Below are 13,861 nucleotides of genomic sequence, written 5' to 3'. Positions count from 1 at the left end.
TATATATATATATATATATATATATATATATATACACACACATACACACACACACACACACACATATATAAGCATTTTTTCTGCATTGGCGTCTAAATCCGTATATATTTATGCCAGCTAATCAGCTGGTCACGTGACCAAGTTGGTGATTCTCTGTTCTCTAGCCTTAACGCGTGCTGCGTGCAAGATGACTTCCCATTTACGCGTTGCGTCGCGATGTCACAGCTCGCTGCAGTGATAAAGCCGATCGAAAACGCAGACGATACAATCGTTAATAACTCGATTTGTAGACATCGTAGCGACATGAGACAAAACTCATTGGAAAGAGGAAATTATCACGCTTTCAGGGAACATAAAATCGTTCTTCTGTAAGATAAAGATAAATATCAAATAGCGTCATCATGTAAGTACGAAAGATATCGGTTTTTGTATTTACGTTAAAGTAAAAGTTAATTATTAATTTACGTTAAAAACTAATGGGAAACTTTGGTTTGGATTTATAATGTAAAACATCAGTTTCATGTTTATGACGAATATAAAATACAATTTAAAAGAAAAGTAAAATAATAATAATAGGAATATTCTATCTATTAGTGAATATTTTTACCGTAGTGTCGAAGTTCAAATAGCTAATACATTTAACTTCGGTAGCAACGACATTAGTCCCTATTTCAATTTAGCATTTAGCATTTGGTTATAAAAAAAATAAGAAATGTACGACACGTGAGAATATTTGAACAATTGGGAAGAAATGTAAATACATCCCCTCCCATTGTAAACAGTCGTCGCTAATCAATGAGCTTGGCCGATTTCACAAACAAAATATCTGAGACCTTCAAGGCGGTCATATTTACCTTTATATCTTGCGGATTTCCAGATGCCTCCATTCAGTCCCGAGCCAGCAAGCAACATACACGGACTATGTTTGGCGGTGCGTTATCTATTGTGAGTTATCTATTTCGAGTAATTAAACTATTTCGTCGGGACTTCGAGGTACATAATTAGTTTCTCGTCGGCATCACGTTTAATACGTATCTCTTCGACTGAATCGTGTTAGTATCGCGAGTGTTACGCGAGTGTTAGCGTCAGTGTCAGTGCTACGTCGGAGCAGCCAGGTTACTAGGTTGAGAAGCCAGGACAACGAACGCAGGACGCCAGAAAAACGTACATCATATATTTTCAAGGTATGTCAAATCTTTTATTATACAGAAAGTTTCTATTTTTAAACGGAACTTTGAGAAAGTTATCGAGAATAAAAAGATACCCGAGTCGAAACCTCTAGGCCGGTATTCGTAGTCTGTTATCATTAACAGCAAAGTAATCTCTGATTATTTGTCGACCTATGAATGTATTACGTTATATCATACAAGAGACATTGGTCCAAGCAGTCAAGCAATAATTCATGAATACGCAAATTAATTCATGTTCTCAAGCAAAAATTTTAAATAATTCACAACTCTATGAATGCCGGCTTTAGAATATAAAATAAATTTCGCAAGTGTTGTGATTTTTATGTCTAATAATGCTCCTTTGTCCGCGAGTTTAATCTTGTTTACATCTGCCTGTTGGCAGTTTAGATATTATATAGAAGTCTGAGGTGTCGTCTCGTAAGGGCCCTTGCAGAATGCCAGGCAACAGGCAATAGAAACAAGAAATAGGAAACCGGATTGGTCAATTATTTCTATTCTCTATTCCTATTGGCTGATGCCTATTTCTATTGTCTGTACCCTGGCATTGTGCAAGGATTCTAACGCTCTGTGCACAATGTCAGACAATAGACATTAGCCAATAGGAATAGAAATAACTGACAAATCCGAATTCCTATTCCCTGTTCCTATCACCTGTTAAGGTCTTCACACACAAATTGACATAACAGTAACGTAAGACGTACCGTAAGAATTGACCAATTATGTTGAGAATCATTGAACCGTAAGGCCGTAAAACCGTAAGGTTTTAACATCTTTTGTTTCTGTTGGCCTTTTTTATCATTGTACCGGTTCCAAATTTCAACCTCAATTAATAAACAGCATTATTGGACACATAACTGTTATCTTTAACTTTGCAGCTTCATATCAGCTCTTATAAGAGCTACAAATCTCATCGAAACTTCCTTTAAAAAAAAAAAGAAAGAAATTAGGAGAAGATGAGATTAAAACTTGTTCTTTTAAACCTTTCCCTACACATGTTCATCCTTATTAAATAATTTAGCACCCGGTTATCTATAAATTTCGTTCGAATGTAGCCATACTTCGCCAATTACCAATCGCGTATATTTACCAATTAATATGTTAACGTATGATGACGTCACGTCTCGTTCATTGTCAATTATAGTATGTCTCTGTAACGATGAGCTATCAAGCAATTTTCGAGTGATAATGATTGTGACAGTTTCCAGCTTTATTGAAAAGTATCTTTAGAAGATTTCTTCAAAAAAAGGGAAGATAATAAATACGTCAAAATAAGTGGAAAGTCAAAATAAGTGGAAGTCAAAAGAGTACAGAAAGGATACGAACTTTGTTAAATAATTAGTTAATAATAGATAACCGAAGATTTTTATTTTTTTCTGAGTTTCGCACAAACGATGTGCGTCTTTCTGGCTGAACAGTACAACTATCGTGAATGGTAATTGGCGAGTGGTTTTTTTATGTATCGAATGCACACGTGCGCGCAATTTCTTCGACATTTTCCCCGCGAAGGCAGATGCATCGATGGAGTTCGAGAGGGGCTCCAAGATCCTCTTAAGGTAGGTGCTAAGATAGGTGGTGAAGACGCTGCTTGTAATTCATGTTTTGATCTCGTTGCTGGTTGAAAAGTTGCCGAGTAACGTACATAAGAGTGATGTTATGTGGAACGTTTCACGATTCATCGATTATTTCAAGGTTCACAATTTTGAATGACTCGTCCGTTTTGTGCATTCGATGCATCCGAACACTTCATTTTTTCGACATTTTTTCGCGCGTATCGGATAGGAAGCGGGGAACGGTGTCAAAGGGACGGCTTTTTGATCGCGTCGTGCGTTTCGAGATTTTGGTACTTATTCTAAACTCCCCTTTTTATCGATTAAAGTGCTTTTGAATACAATCTATAAACTTTTTGATTAGCTTATAAATGTATTTAGAGGCACTTTTATGGATAAAGAAGAGTTCAGAATTTGTCATTTTATTAAAAAACATCGAAATAAACATCGGATCTCGAATTGTCATAGTCGAATCGCGACTGTTGTGAGCGGCCCACAGCCTGTGGGACTAAATTATATAAAAATATGTTGAAATAATTGAATATTGAGTAATTACAAAATAATTAAATAATTCGAATATCGAACATATCAAGTAATTAAAGTAAAAGATAATTAAAAATAAAATGTAAAATTTGAATATTAAATAATTCTTGAACGAGTGCCTCTTCAAGTTTCTTTAACACGGAGATAACGGCAGTGAACGATTATTTGCAGCATCAAGGTAAGTCAGTAGCTTGTATATCTCAAGATTCTTCATGGACTCTTCAATTTCGACGGAATTTGCAGGGTCAATGTAGAACCAAAATTTCGACTCGGGTAAACATGTTCAACAAATGCTACTTTACGTCTCCACATAGAGAAAACAGTAATAAGTTACAATTTGTAACATTAAAGGAGTACAATAGTATGTATAAACGCTATATTTCGAAATTCTTCACTTGCAAATATAGTCTACAAATTCGGGTATATTTGCAAACTTAACATACTTGCATAACAAGTTTGCATACAATTTACATTTGAATTCGCGGTGGTTCTCATAAAGGAGAAAATATTCTCTGCTTTCGCTCCCTTTGTTCGCCGAATTTTGATTCTACTCTTGCGACCTTAATTAAGATGGCCAGATTTCCTAACCCTGAATTCGGGACACTTCATAAATGTGTGAAGCGGGGGGCAAGGGGAGGGGAATAAAAAGGTCCAAAAATTATTTGACAATCATTGAAAATGATGATAAATTGGTGTCCCAAATAGCGCTCGAAAAAATTCGGGACAAATGGTGAAAAATCGGGACGTCTAGTCACTTTAATATACTTTAACAATATAATTTAACGCTTACTTTGATCATATAAAGTTTATATCAACCTCTTTCGATTCTATTTAACCTACTAATTTTGCCGAAAGGCCATCTTTAGAATCTATAAATGGCATTTTATGTGCTTTTTGCCATTTAGATATGATAAATAGGATTTTATTGATTCTTCAGAATATATAAGTGTGAGAAAATTCGGATCAAAAGTAGGACTAAAATTTCGATCCGGAAGTCTCGCTAAAAATAGGACACAATGGAAGGTTCAAGTAAGGATTACTACTGCGATATCAATATATTATCGCGACCTATTTGTTGATCTTTGCTAAGTTAAATTTTTATCCCATTTACAATTTCAATATTCCATTCTTTTAATACTTACTTTGATACTCTGAAATTTAGATAAACTTGTTTTAATTTTCTGTCTAATTCCCACTAACTTTGTCGAGAGATCCTCTTTAAAACTCACAAATGGCATTTGATGCGTTTTCTGCCATTTAAGGATGCTAAATAAGACTTAAATTATGTATTATACACATACTGATTCACACTAGTGTTTGAAAATATCGATACAATTATCGATACGTATCGATGCCAGAGGCATACCGATATGTATCGATATGCTTTTTCCTATTATTTGAGTATCGTCTGGAAATAATGTTCCGGGCGATACTCAAATAATAGGAAAAATCATACCGATATGTATTAATAGTCGTATCGATACTTTCGAACACTAATTCACACATATACTGACCTTTCAGAATATAGAGATGTGTGTTCAGGTAAAAAATAAAGGACTAATATATAAACTTGGGATTTCTAGCTATCTGTCTAAAGATCTCTATATAAAGTAAACCACACAATTATTGACATCCGTCTTAGTCATTGGCACTGTAGAATAACCTGTTCTTTTTGCAACCAGCAACATCTAGCCACAGCTTTAATTGCAAATATCTTTTGAAATCATAGAGTGCAGGCAAAAAGCTTAACTGCAATACAAGTCGTATGAAAAACTAACCTCTCTCTAGAGTGCTAATGATTAAGGAAAGTGCTAATAATTACGCCGTTTGCTCTATTACCGATCGCGTAGAATCATTTCGATTAGAGGAAAGAAAAAAACCCCGAGCGAATACATGTATGTATATTCTATATGTATACTATGTATATATGTTATGTATGTGATTCTCCTTCGCAATTTTTGTGGGAACATAAAACGGATTGAGTTAAACTTAAAAGTCCTATACTGTTTTGCGATATTCACAATAAATCTCAAAATATTAATTAAAGAAGATTTGTGAATGATCACGCGCTATGTATATTTATACATTAGGTCAAACTGAACAAAAAAATCCTCTACTATTTTGCAAATAACACATCGATTTTTAGATATTAATTAAAGAAGATTTGTGCATTATCACGCAAAATCATAGAACAATTTTCTTTCATTTATAACTAAAAATCTACGTGGATATTTGCAAAATAATAAAAGGCTTTTTCGTTTAATTTGACAAGTGTACAACAGCACACATCGCTACTACAGCTCATTTAGCATATCACGCGTGATTATTCACTAATTTTCTTTAATTAATATCTCGATTATTATTGCGAATATCTCAAAACGGTATATGATTTTATAATGTTCACCTCAATTCGTTGTACTCTCCTACAAAAATTGCGAAGGAAAGTATGGGATATCCTGTATACATGTGTGCGCGCGCGCACAAGCATGTGATGCATCGCAACGCAAACGAGAACCAGCGTTCGTCTCACGTTGCGCGTCGACGTGGGGATATCGACACGGCTGATTGGTAAAATCGGCGATATCGATCGAGAGGTTTCTCACTTCGGTGCGGCACAGCCGCGGGGATGCCGTCTCTCTCGTCTATGAGACGCTCGGGGGTCAGAAACCTCCGGCATCTCCGCGCCGCGGATTCGTCGTGCGAGCCGCGCGCGAGCTTTGAAATGCAGTCGAACGACTCTCGATCTCGCCCGGATCTCACCTCGCCGCGTCGTTATCGCGGCTATCCAAGCTCAGCGAAATCATCGACGCGGCGCGGCGCGGCGCAGTGCGGTGCGACGCGGCAATCGGATGACCTGCGGGCACGTACGCCGCGTACGTATTTAAATTGCAAATTGATTTCGCTTCTTTGTAGTCAGCCACCTAGTGCGTACCGCCTCTATCTCCGATACGTGACGCGGTAGCCAGACATGCATCTCCGCGGCGTCGTGGCTCTCTAGCGCGAGCCACCTTCCCGGAATCCGTTCTAATCTCAAACGCGCCGAAGCCCTAACAGACAGGTGTGCGCCGGAAAGCTCGGCGACGTTTCATTTTTATCATCTTGTTCTTTTTCTGGGTGGGTCGGGGAAAGGGGAGAAGGCGGCACTTCCCGAGGAAGAGATCATCGATCATCGCAAAGCTTCTCGTCGAGTCGTAGTGTATCCTCATCTATGCGGAGTGCGTGCGGTATCTCTCGCAAATTTATGCAGACTTAATGCTGGAATAAATTCGCACGCACGCACACACACACACACACACACACACACACACACACACACACACACACACACACACACACACACACACACCCACCCACACACACACACACACACACATACATTTGCTGTTGAAACACAATTACTCAGACATCGTGGTAATCACCGGCGCGATTCTCCGCAGTTGTTCGACAAATGAGAGACAGTTACGAGACCAATAAGAAAAGAAAAAGAGGAAAGACCCAGATAGACTCTCATGATTATCACATGAGACAATCGATAGTGGAAAAGCTTTCAATTCCTTTAATTATTTATGGAGCAAATATATTGCATTGAATTGTAGCAAAGAATTAAAGCAAATATACTGTATTGAAATATCAAATTTACGTCATACAATAAGGCAAATCTTTTTGTAATGATGCAGCAACAAGTTTACTAAAACTGAAATTTTCAAATCATATTTTACGTAACATACAGTTTTAAATAAATCCAAGCAGACTGCCATGATCATCATAACATGAGCTTAATTGATGACGAGGAGGCTGTACAATTTTTTAAATTACATTTATCATACAAGAAAATGTACTTAATTAAATTAATTAAAATTACTAAATACACTCAGACTTTTGTATCACATTTTACAATGACATGTTGCTTTGATTTTGATTATTTTTTTCATATTATAAAAGATTAGATCACTATATTATCACTATGTGAAAAATATGAGTGCCATATAAAGCACAATCTTTATAAGTCTACAAATCTTTACAAATCGACTAGTAAAAGGTTGCTGTCAAATCTACATACACCTGTCTATCTGAGGTCAAGCTTTCTCGGATAAACTTTCATGATTACCACGACATGAGACACACAATCAATGATGATAAATGATGGAAACGATTCTTTTAATTACATTGGTGAAGCAAATAGACCGTATTTTTTGTTATACTGATGCAGCTACAAAATATGCTGAAACTTAAGGTAAAAGTACTAATAACCGAACATATCTTTGACATCTTAGATATTGTTTTGGTCTTTAATATAAATATTTTAGCTTTCAACGTAAAAAATATATATACAAGTATTGAGTATATATATACATTTTATGTTGAAAGTTTATATTCGTATTTAAAGACCAAAACAATAAAAATATTCAGAATTAAGTACGTGTCCGGAAATTTTTACCTAACACTCAGCTGTCATACTACATTTTGCATGACACATTGTTTTGAATATTTATCATTCTTTTCGCATTTCTTTCATATTTCTAATTCGTCATTCTACGTGATAAATACGAGTGCTATATGAACCAATCATAAGAGACGCAATCTTTACGAATCGACTGGTAAAGATGCTGCCAAATTGACGTGCACCTGTCTGTCTGAAGGAATATAGAGCGCGTTATCTCTCGCGACAAAACGATTTGTTACACGCATTTCTCTGGGAGAAGAGAGCATCCGCGCCGCGGGGAGAGATCGCCGTCGAAAAGCAACCGGGTGGTCGGTTCTCTCCTCACGACGCGCACACTGACACGCACACTGTACGCGTGCACACGTACCTTTTTTCTGCCCCTTTCTGTCCCCTTTTTTTCTCCTCTCGTCCGCTTAGATAGGGCGACGCGATATGCTTGCATGTATCATCGTTACACGCGATCCCGCATTCTCTTTCTCGCGCCCGTGCCGTGTGGAAATCTTTAATGCGACGCTCAAAGGGAAGCAGTAAATTACAAAGTAACGAGGCCCGACAAAGGAAGACGCTTAGGCGCCATTACGGGGTGCAGCTCGTTTAGCGCGCGCCGAGAAAAACGGTGCATGAAGGTGCAACTGAATTATTCCCGTTCTATTTATAAGGAAATCCTGGGAAAGATATTTATAGCGATCGCGACGCTTCATATTTTATATCCCGCGAACTAAGCGGAGCAGAGTCCTCTTATTTTAAGATGCTACGTGTATTCGTTGTTATGTTCGGACATCACCGATACCTGGCCGCGTTACGTAATCGCGTTTTAATTTGAGCGCTTATCGCGCTCGCTCGAGATGCAACAGCAATAAAACACGCCGCGTCAATCATCGGATAATAACGGGCAATTATGTAGCAATTAAATCTTTTACCGGCAACGCACCGCCGCGAGCCGGCTGCGCCGCAATTCGTCCGACTACATTGTGTCTGCGGATAATATACCACGACTGATTTTAATTACAAATTTTAATCGCGTTTCTTGCCACGCGCGGCATCAACGCGCCGCGTCCCTTCTTCTCTCTCTCTCTCTCTCCCCCCTCTCTCTCTCTCTCTCTCTCTCTCTCTCTCTCTCTTTCTCTCTCTCTCTCTCTACCGCGGCAAACGTGACGTGACGTTGTTTCGGGCTTTTTGCGTCTACAGAAATAAATGTGACGACGGTCTAGAGTAAGTAATTACAGTGACAATTATGGTCGGCAAATGTTGCGCAAACCCGGATAAGTCGGTACGCACGATAATATGCTAATGTCCCGTATTCGCACTTATTCGTTTGAATCATCCGACATTAATGCAAACTTGAAGCTGTTCGGCAGAGATCTGACGCGTCTGATCGGTCTATCGCCTTATTCTTCAATACATTAATTACATCCCCGTTAGAACATCTTTTTTCTCCTCTAAGACACTACAATTTTATGAGCATCCTTATGAACACTTTATTCACTTTAACACATCCTGTTAAAAATATTTTTTCTCCACTAAGTGCAAAAATTTTATAAGCATTCTTGTAATGCATTGTTCTCTAATATATTGATCATATCTCATTAGATATATTTTTCTCTAAGAAAAAGAGAATTTTTCTCTAAGAGATTACAACAATTTTATAAGTACATCATTATTAAATTGTCTTATTCCTTAATATATTATTCACACCCCATCTCTTTTAAGACGCTACTGAAATTTTATAAGCATTCTTATAAGTGCTTCATTTTCTGATACCTCATTAAAAATAATGTTTTTTTTTCTAAGATATTACAAAGCTTTATAAATATTCTTATAAGAGCTTCGTCTCTTAATACGTCAATCATACTTTAAAAGAAACACCTCCTATATCACATTTTATTTTTTTTCATTTATAAACATATTATTTTTCATTATTTTTTTTTCAATTATAAACATATTATAAATTCTTTATTTTTATTCTTTTTATAAGTATTCTTTATTGCTTAATGTGTTAAATACGGCCCTATTAAAAATATTTTTTTCTTCTAACACATTATAGCAATTTCATAAGCATCTTTATACACACTTTATTCACACCCCGTCATAAAAATTTTTTCGATAAAACGTCATAAAGAAACTTTCTTTGTAGCAAAATTTGCTTGATAGCATTCTTTAAAGCATCTTTAGGCATTTTTTCTACTACATTAATCATATTTATTACGTTAAGAAAAGAATCTCTTCCACAAGACTTTACAAAAATTTTCTAAGCTATTTCAAAAACGTTCGATCACGAATAACGCGGAGTTCTCGTTACACACCAAGTGTACGGAGGACGTTTACAGTGGGCAGACAGGAAGAGATGATTTTTGTCCGGTGTCGAAATAAAAGCAGCTAAAAACCGATCATCTCTCTCTCCCTATCTCAGCAGTACGTCTGGCACGCGCAGTCACCGCGTGATTATCCGTCGTAAGTGTCTCCTTACCGCGTCTCCGAGTCTAATTTACGGACGCTTCGCAGAAATCCATCGCAGAAATCGCGCCGCTCAGCCTGTTCGCCGTCGCCTACGACGGAACGTGGCCAAGATACCCGGCACCGCTATTGAGACCCTCCTAACGCGGCCTAACAATGAAACCTCGAGAAAAACGATCCTGCGCCGTGGAGGGGCACGCGGAGGAGGGCGGGCCCCGATGGGTTTCTTCGCGCGGCGCTTAACGACGATTTCGATCGTTTACGACTTTAATAATTTAGGCGCGGCTCCGCGCTCGCGAGGCTCGACACGTTTTCGGTCGTAAACCGCGCGACTAAATCCGTATTTATGAGGAAGAGGAGGTAGTCCGGCACGGTCTCCGGCCTGTCCTCCGCGTTTCGTCCTCCCTTTCGCTTACCGCTGTCCCTCCTCTTGGACCCCTTCACCCTTTGCGTCCCTCGGCCGCGGTTCTTCACCCTTGCAGGCCATCGTGCTGCAAGACGCGACGCGCAAACCACCGACGAAAAGGCCCGTCCGAAGGGGGGCTCGCGGCTGACCCTCTCGTGCCTCTAACGGCTGATCGATCCGGCGTTGTGTCGCACGAAAAACCGTGGTCGGTCTGACATTTTGCGTCCGTATACGCTCGCGAAAGCGCGTCCGCCGCGACGGCGGAGGCGGTATGAAGAGGGCGGGCTATTTGCATTCATTAATCAGCACGCGATTCATTAATCAACAGCGGAGAAGGCGAGTTGCGCAACGCGTCGATCGCGTCGTTTAACCTCGCCATCGACGCGCGCGCGAGTTACGATCGGCCGTTAATTAATTTGTCGGTCGTTTGCAACTCGCGTTTAACTGCGCTGATATCACACCGTCACTATTGCACCGTGAGTGTGAGTCGATCGATCGATCGATATTAGTGCGGCAGTCGTTTTTTAATATCGTACAAAAACATATCGGAAAAACGTTTGGTTGAATTAACCAAATTTCTGACATAAAGAGAGAGAGAGAGAGAGAGAGAGACAGAGAGAGAAAGAATTATAGTAAAAGTTGCATTACAATTTTAATACTTCCGAAGTAGATTGACACTATGATGAAAATTATAATAAGACATATTAAAAGTGACCATGAACATAATAAATAAATATAATATAATAAAAATTATTATGTTTATGGTCATATTTACTATGTTTTCGTTGAAATTTTACTGTCGAGTTGAAATTTATTCACTAATAGAATATTTGTTTTATTTAAAATATCATTCTAAAATAGAGAAATAAATATCTCGAGAATGTTTTGGATACTTTCATCTGAAACATGAGAGTTGTCAGGACATTCTTGGTAATCTTAAGCTTAAAAAAATAAAAGAATTTAATTGGTATTGGTGTCAAATTTATTTTCAGACACTTATATGTATTTAGTAACATCTCCGTTGGGGAGTAAATTTAATTGGGAGAATGGACACCACATAGGGACGACCGCGGAAGTTCCGTGTCTTATATAGCTCACACGTTGAAAATATCCAAATTTTAATTTTAGAAAATATTTACTGAACAGATAAATCAAAACTTAAAACACAGTTTCTCTCTTCAAAGGAAAAGAATTATTACATAATTTCAATAAATACTTCTCTTAAATTTAGAACGATGTACTTACACGCAGGAAATTCACTTACAAATTAATATGTTACTGCGTTGAAGTAAACATTTGCCACAAACCATCAATATACACTTAAATTTATAAAAACATTGCTTGATTTAAAAGAAAGAGACAAACAAGTTTTATGTTTACTTGATTCTAGTACATTTTTTCTATGTACACAGAGAAGAAGAACATGCTTGTTTAAAAAATATCTTTATTTTTGACAAGTAAATCTTACAATGGAATTATATGATGTTAAATAAAGATATGTTACTTGCATCAATACATTTTGTGTGATGCAACAAAGAAAGCTATATTTTTATTATTCAGAAATAATTTCCATGAATCGAAAGTACAAAATATTGGATTGAGAAATGATGTTTTTAAATATCGGAGGGGGATATCATTATTATCAAAATAATCATATAGTACTTCTTATGAGACTGTTATAGTCTTCAAGTAAAATTGTAACATTGTTGAAATTCAAGACTTCAAAATTTTTTTATAACAAAATGATATATCATTGCTCATACATGAAACAATGATTGTTAATTTGGATATGTTGGTTCTAAATGGATATTAATTTTCTTTTTGTGTAAACACAAACGCGCGCGAGGAGCGCGTACCGCAAAAGAAACACGTTGAATCGTCTGATCGCTAATTATTTCGTGATCCGGCCGTTTCCTCCGCACAAGTGGCGGACACGAGGATACTCGGGCGGTTTAGTGGCCGCGAATGCAGATGCGGGGAGTGAGCGCGTGTGCTCGCTAGAATAGCGACAAGAAAAAGACGAGCGTGAACGACTCCTCCGGGCCGTAATCGTGAGCGCGCGCTGGGAATTTTATGGTCTCGCCAATGTTATCGCTCGCGGGAACCGGAGTTATAAATTGAAATTCATCGAGCGGATTATAGATACACATAGTTCTTGGCGACTCCGTCATAATATCCGCACAGTTAAACGGAACTCTCACGTTTTCGCGGCATCCGCGATCTACGAAGTCACGCTTGAGATGCTCAATCTGTTCCGTTTTTATGCTCTGTGAGAAGAGAGAGGAGATGTTCATAAGAACGTCTCTCTCTTCTCTCCCCCCTTCTCTCTCTCTCTCTCTCTCTCTCTCTCTCTTTCATATGTGTGATAGGTTGTAGCATTGACGACGGTAATTATTTCGTGGTTACTCTCACGGTAATATGAACGTCGTAAAACATCAAACTCATAGATCCAGGAGTAAAGTATCATCCGAAGAAATATCAAGCCGATATCGGTACTCATAACGGAATCATCAACGCGAGACGGCTCATGCACATACATACATACATACACACATACCTTGAGTTTCGTTAATTTATCTCTGTGTAGAAAATTTCTTAGGATCTAATTGGGATCCAGTGTGATTCGCTAAAATAATTCTGGGTTCTATTTAGAACCTGTTAATGTTTCAAACATGCAATTCTAAGACCATCGTTAATAGTCGTACGAAAATTGTCTCACACGAAATCAGACCTGAATTTAGATAGATCGAAGTTTTTTAATCGAATTATACAATATACGTAACGTCACATATATTATTGTGATTCTACTGAAAAGTTCAAATCTGAGTCTAAGTTTCGTATAAATAGTCGTTACCTGAAACTCGTCTGAAATAAAATAATCAGATTTAACTTTAGAGTTAGATGAGAATTTTTTCAGTTGAATCACAGTTGTAGATATATGTATCATAATTCATATATCAATAATTTAATTAGAAAACTTAGATCTAATTGAATAAAAATCTGAGTATCTCACGTGGAATAAATTTCAAGTAACGACTATTCATACGAGACTAAGTGGGGAACTCAATATTTTTCTAATATCTCTTCTGGTTTCCATCTCGCATTAGAATTGAACAAAACGTATTAGTTTTGCAAGTAATATTGAACGTATTTGTGTGTGTGTGTGATGTTTTACTCTATTGAATACAATGCTATAAAATGCGATTCCCTGTTAGATACTATAAAAATATACCGACTGAAAAAAGTGTAAGTTTCCATACCATTTTTATTTTGATTT

General features: G+C 37.6%; 1 protein-coding gene across 7 annotated transcripts in view; it reads right to left on the bottom strand.

Annotated features, from left to right (window-relative positions):
- The window catches only part of LOC116848725 (zinc finger homeobox protein 3), a 680,554-nt gene that overhangs the window by 416,599 nt on the left and 250,094 nt on the right, over positions 1-13,861 (bottom strand). The gene's annotated exons all lie outside the window — the stretch shown is intronic.

Source organism: Odontomachus brunneus, unplaced genomic scaffold (genome assembly GCF_010583005.1).
Source record: "Odontomachus brunneus isolate Ranch 3 - 2012 unplaced genomic scaffold, Obru_v1 Obru_scaffold_099, whole genome shotgun sequence".
Classification (NCBI taxonomy): Eukaryota; Metazoa; Arthropoda; class Insecta; order Hymenoptera; family Formicidae; genus Odontomachus; species Odontomachus brunneus.
The sequence above is the reverse complement of the archived record's forward strand: the minus strand, read 5'-3'. Positions and strand labels throughout refer to the sequence as shown.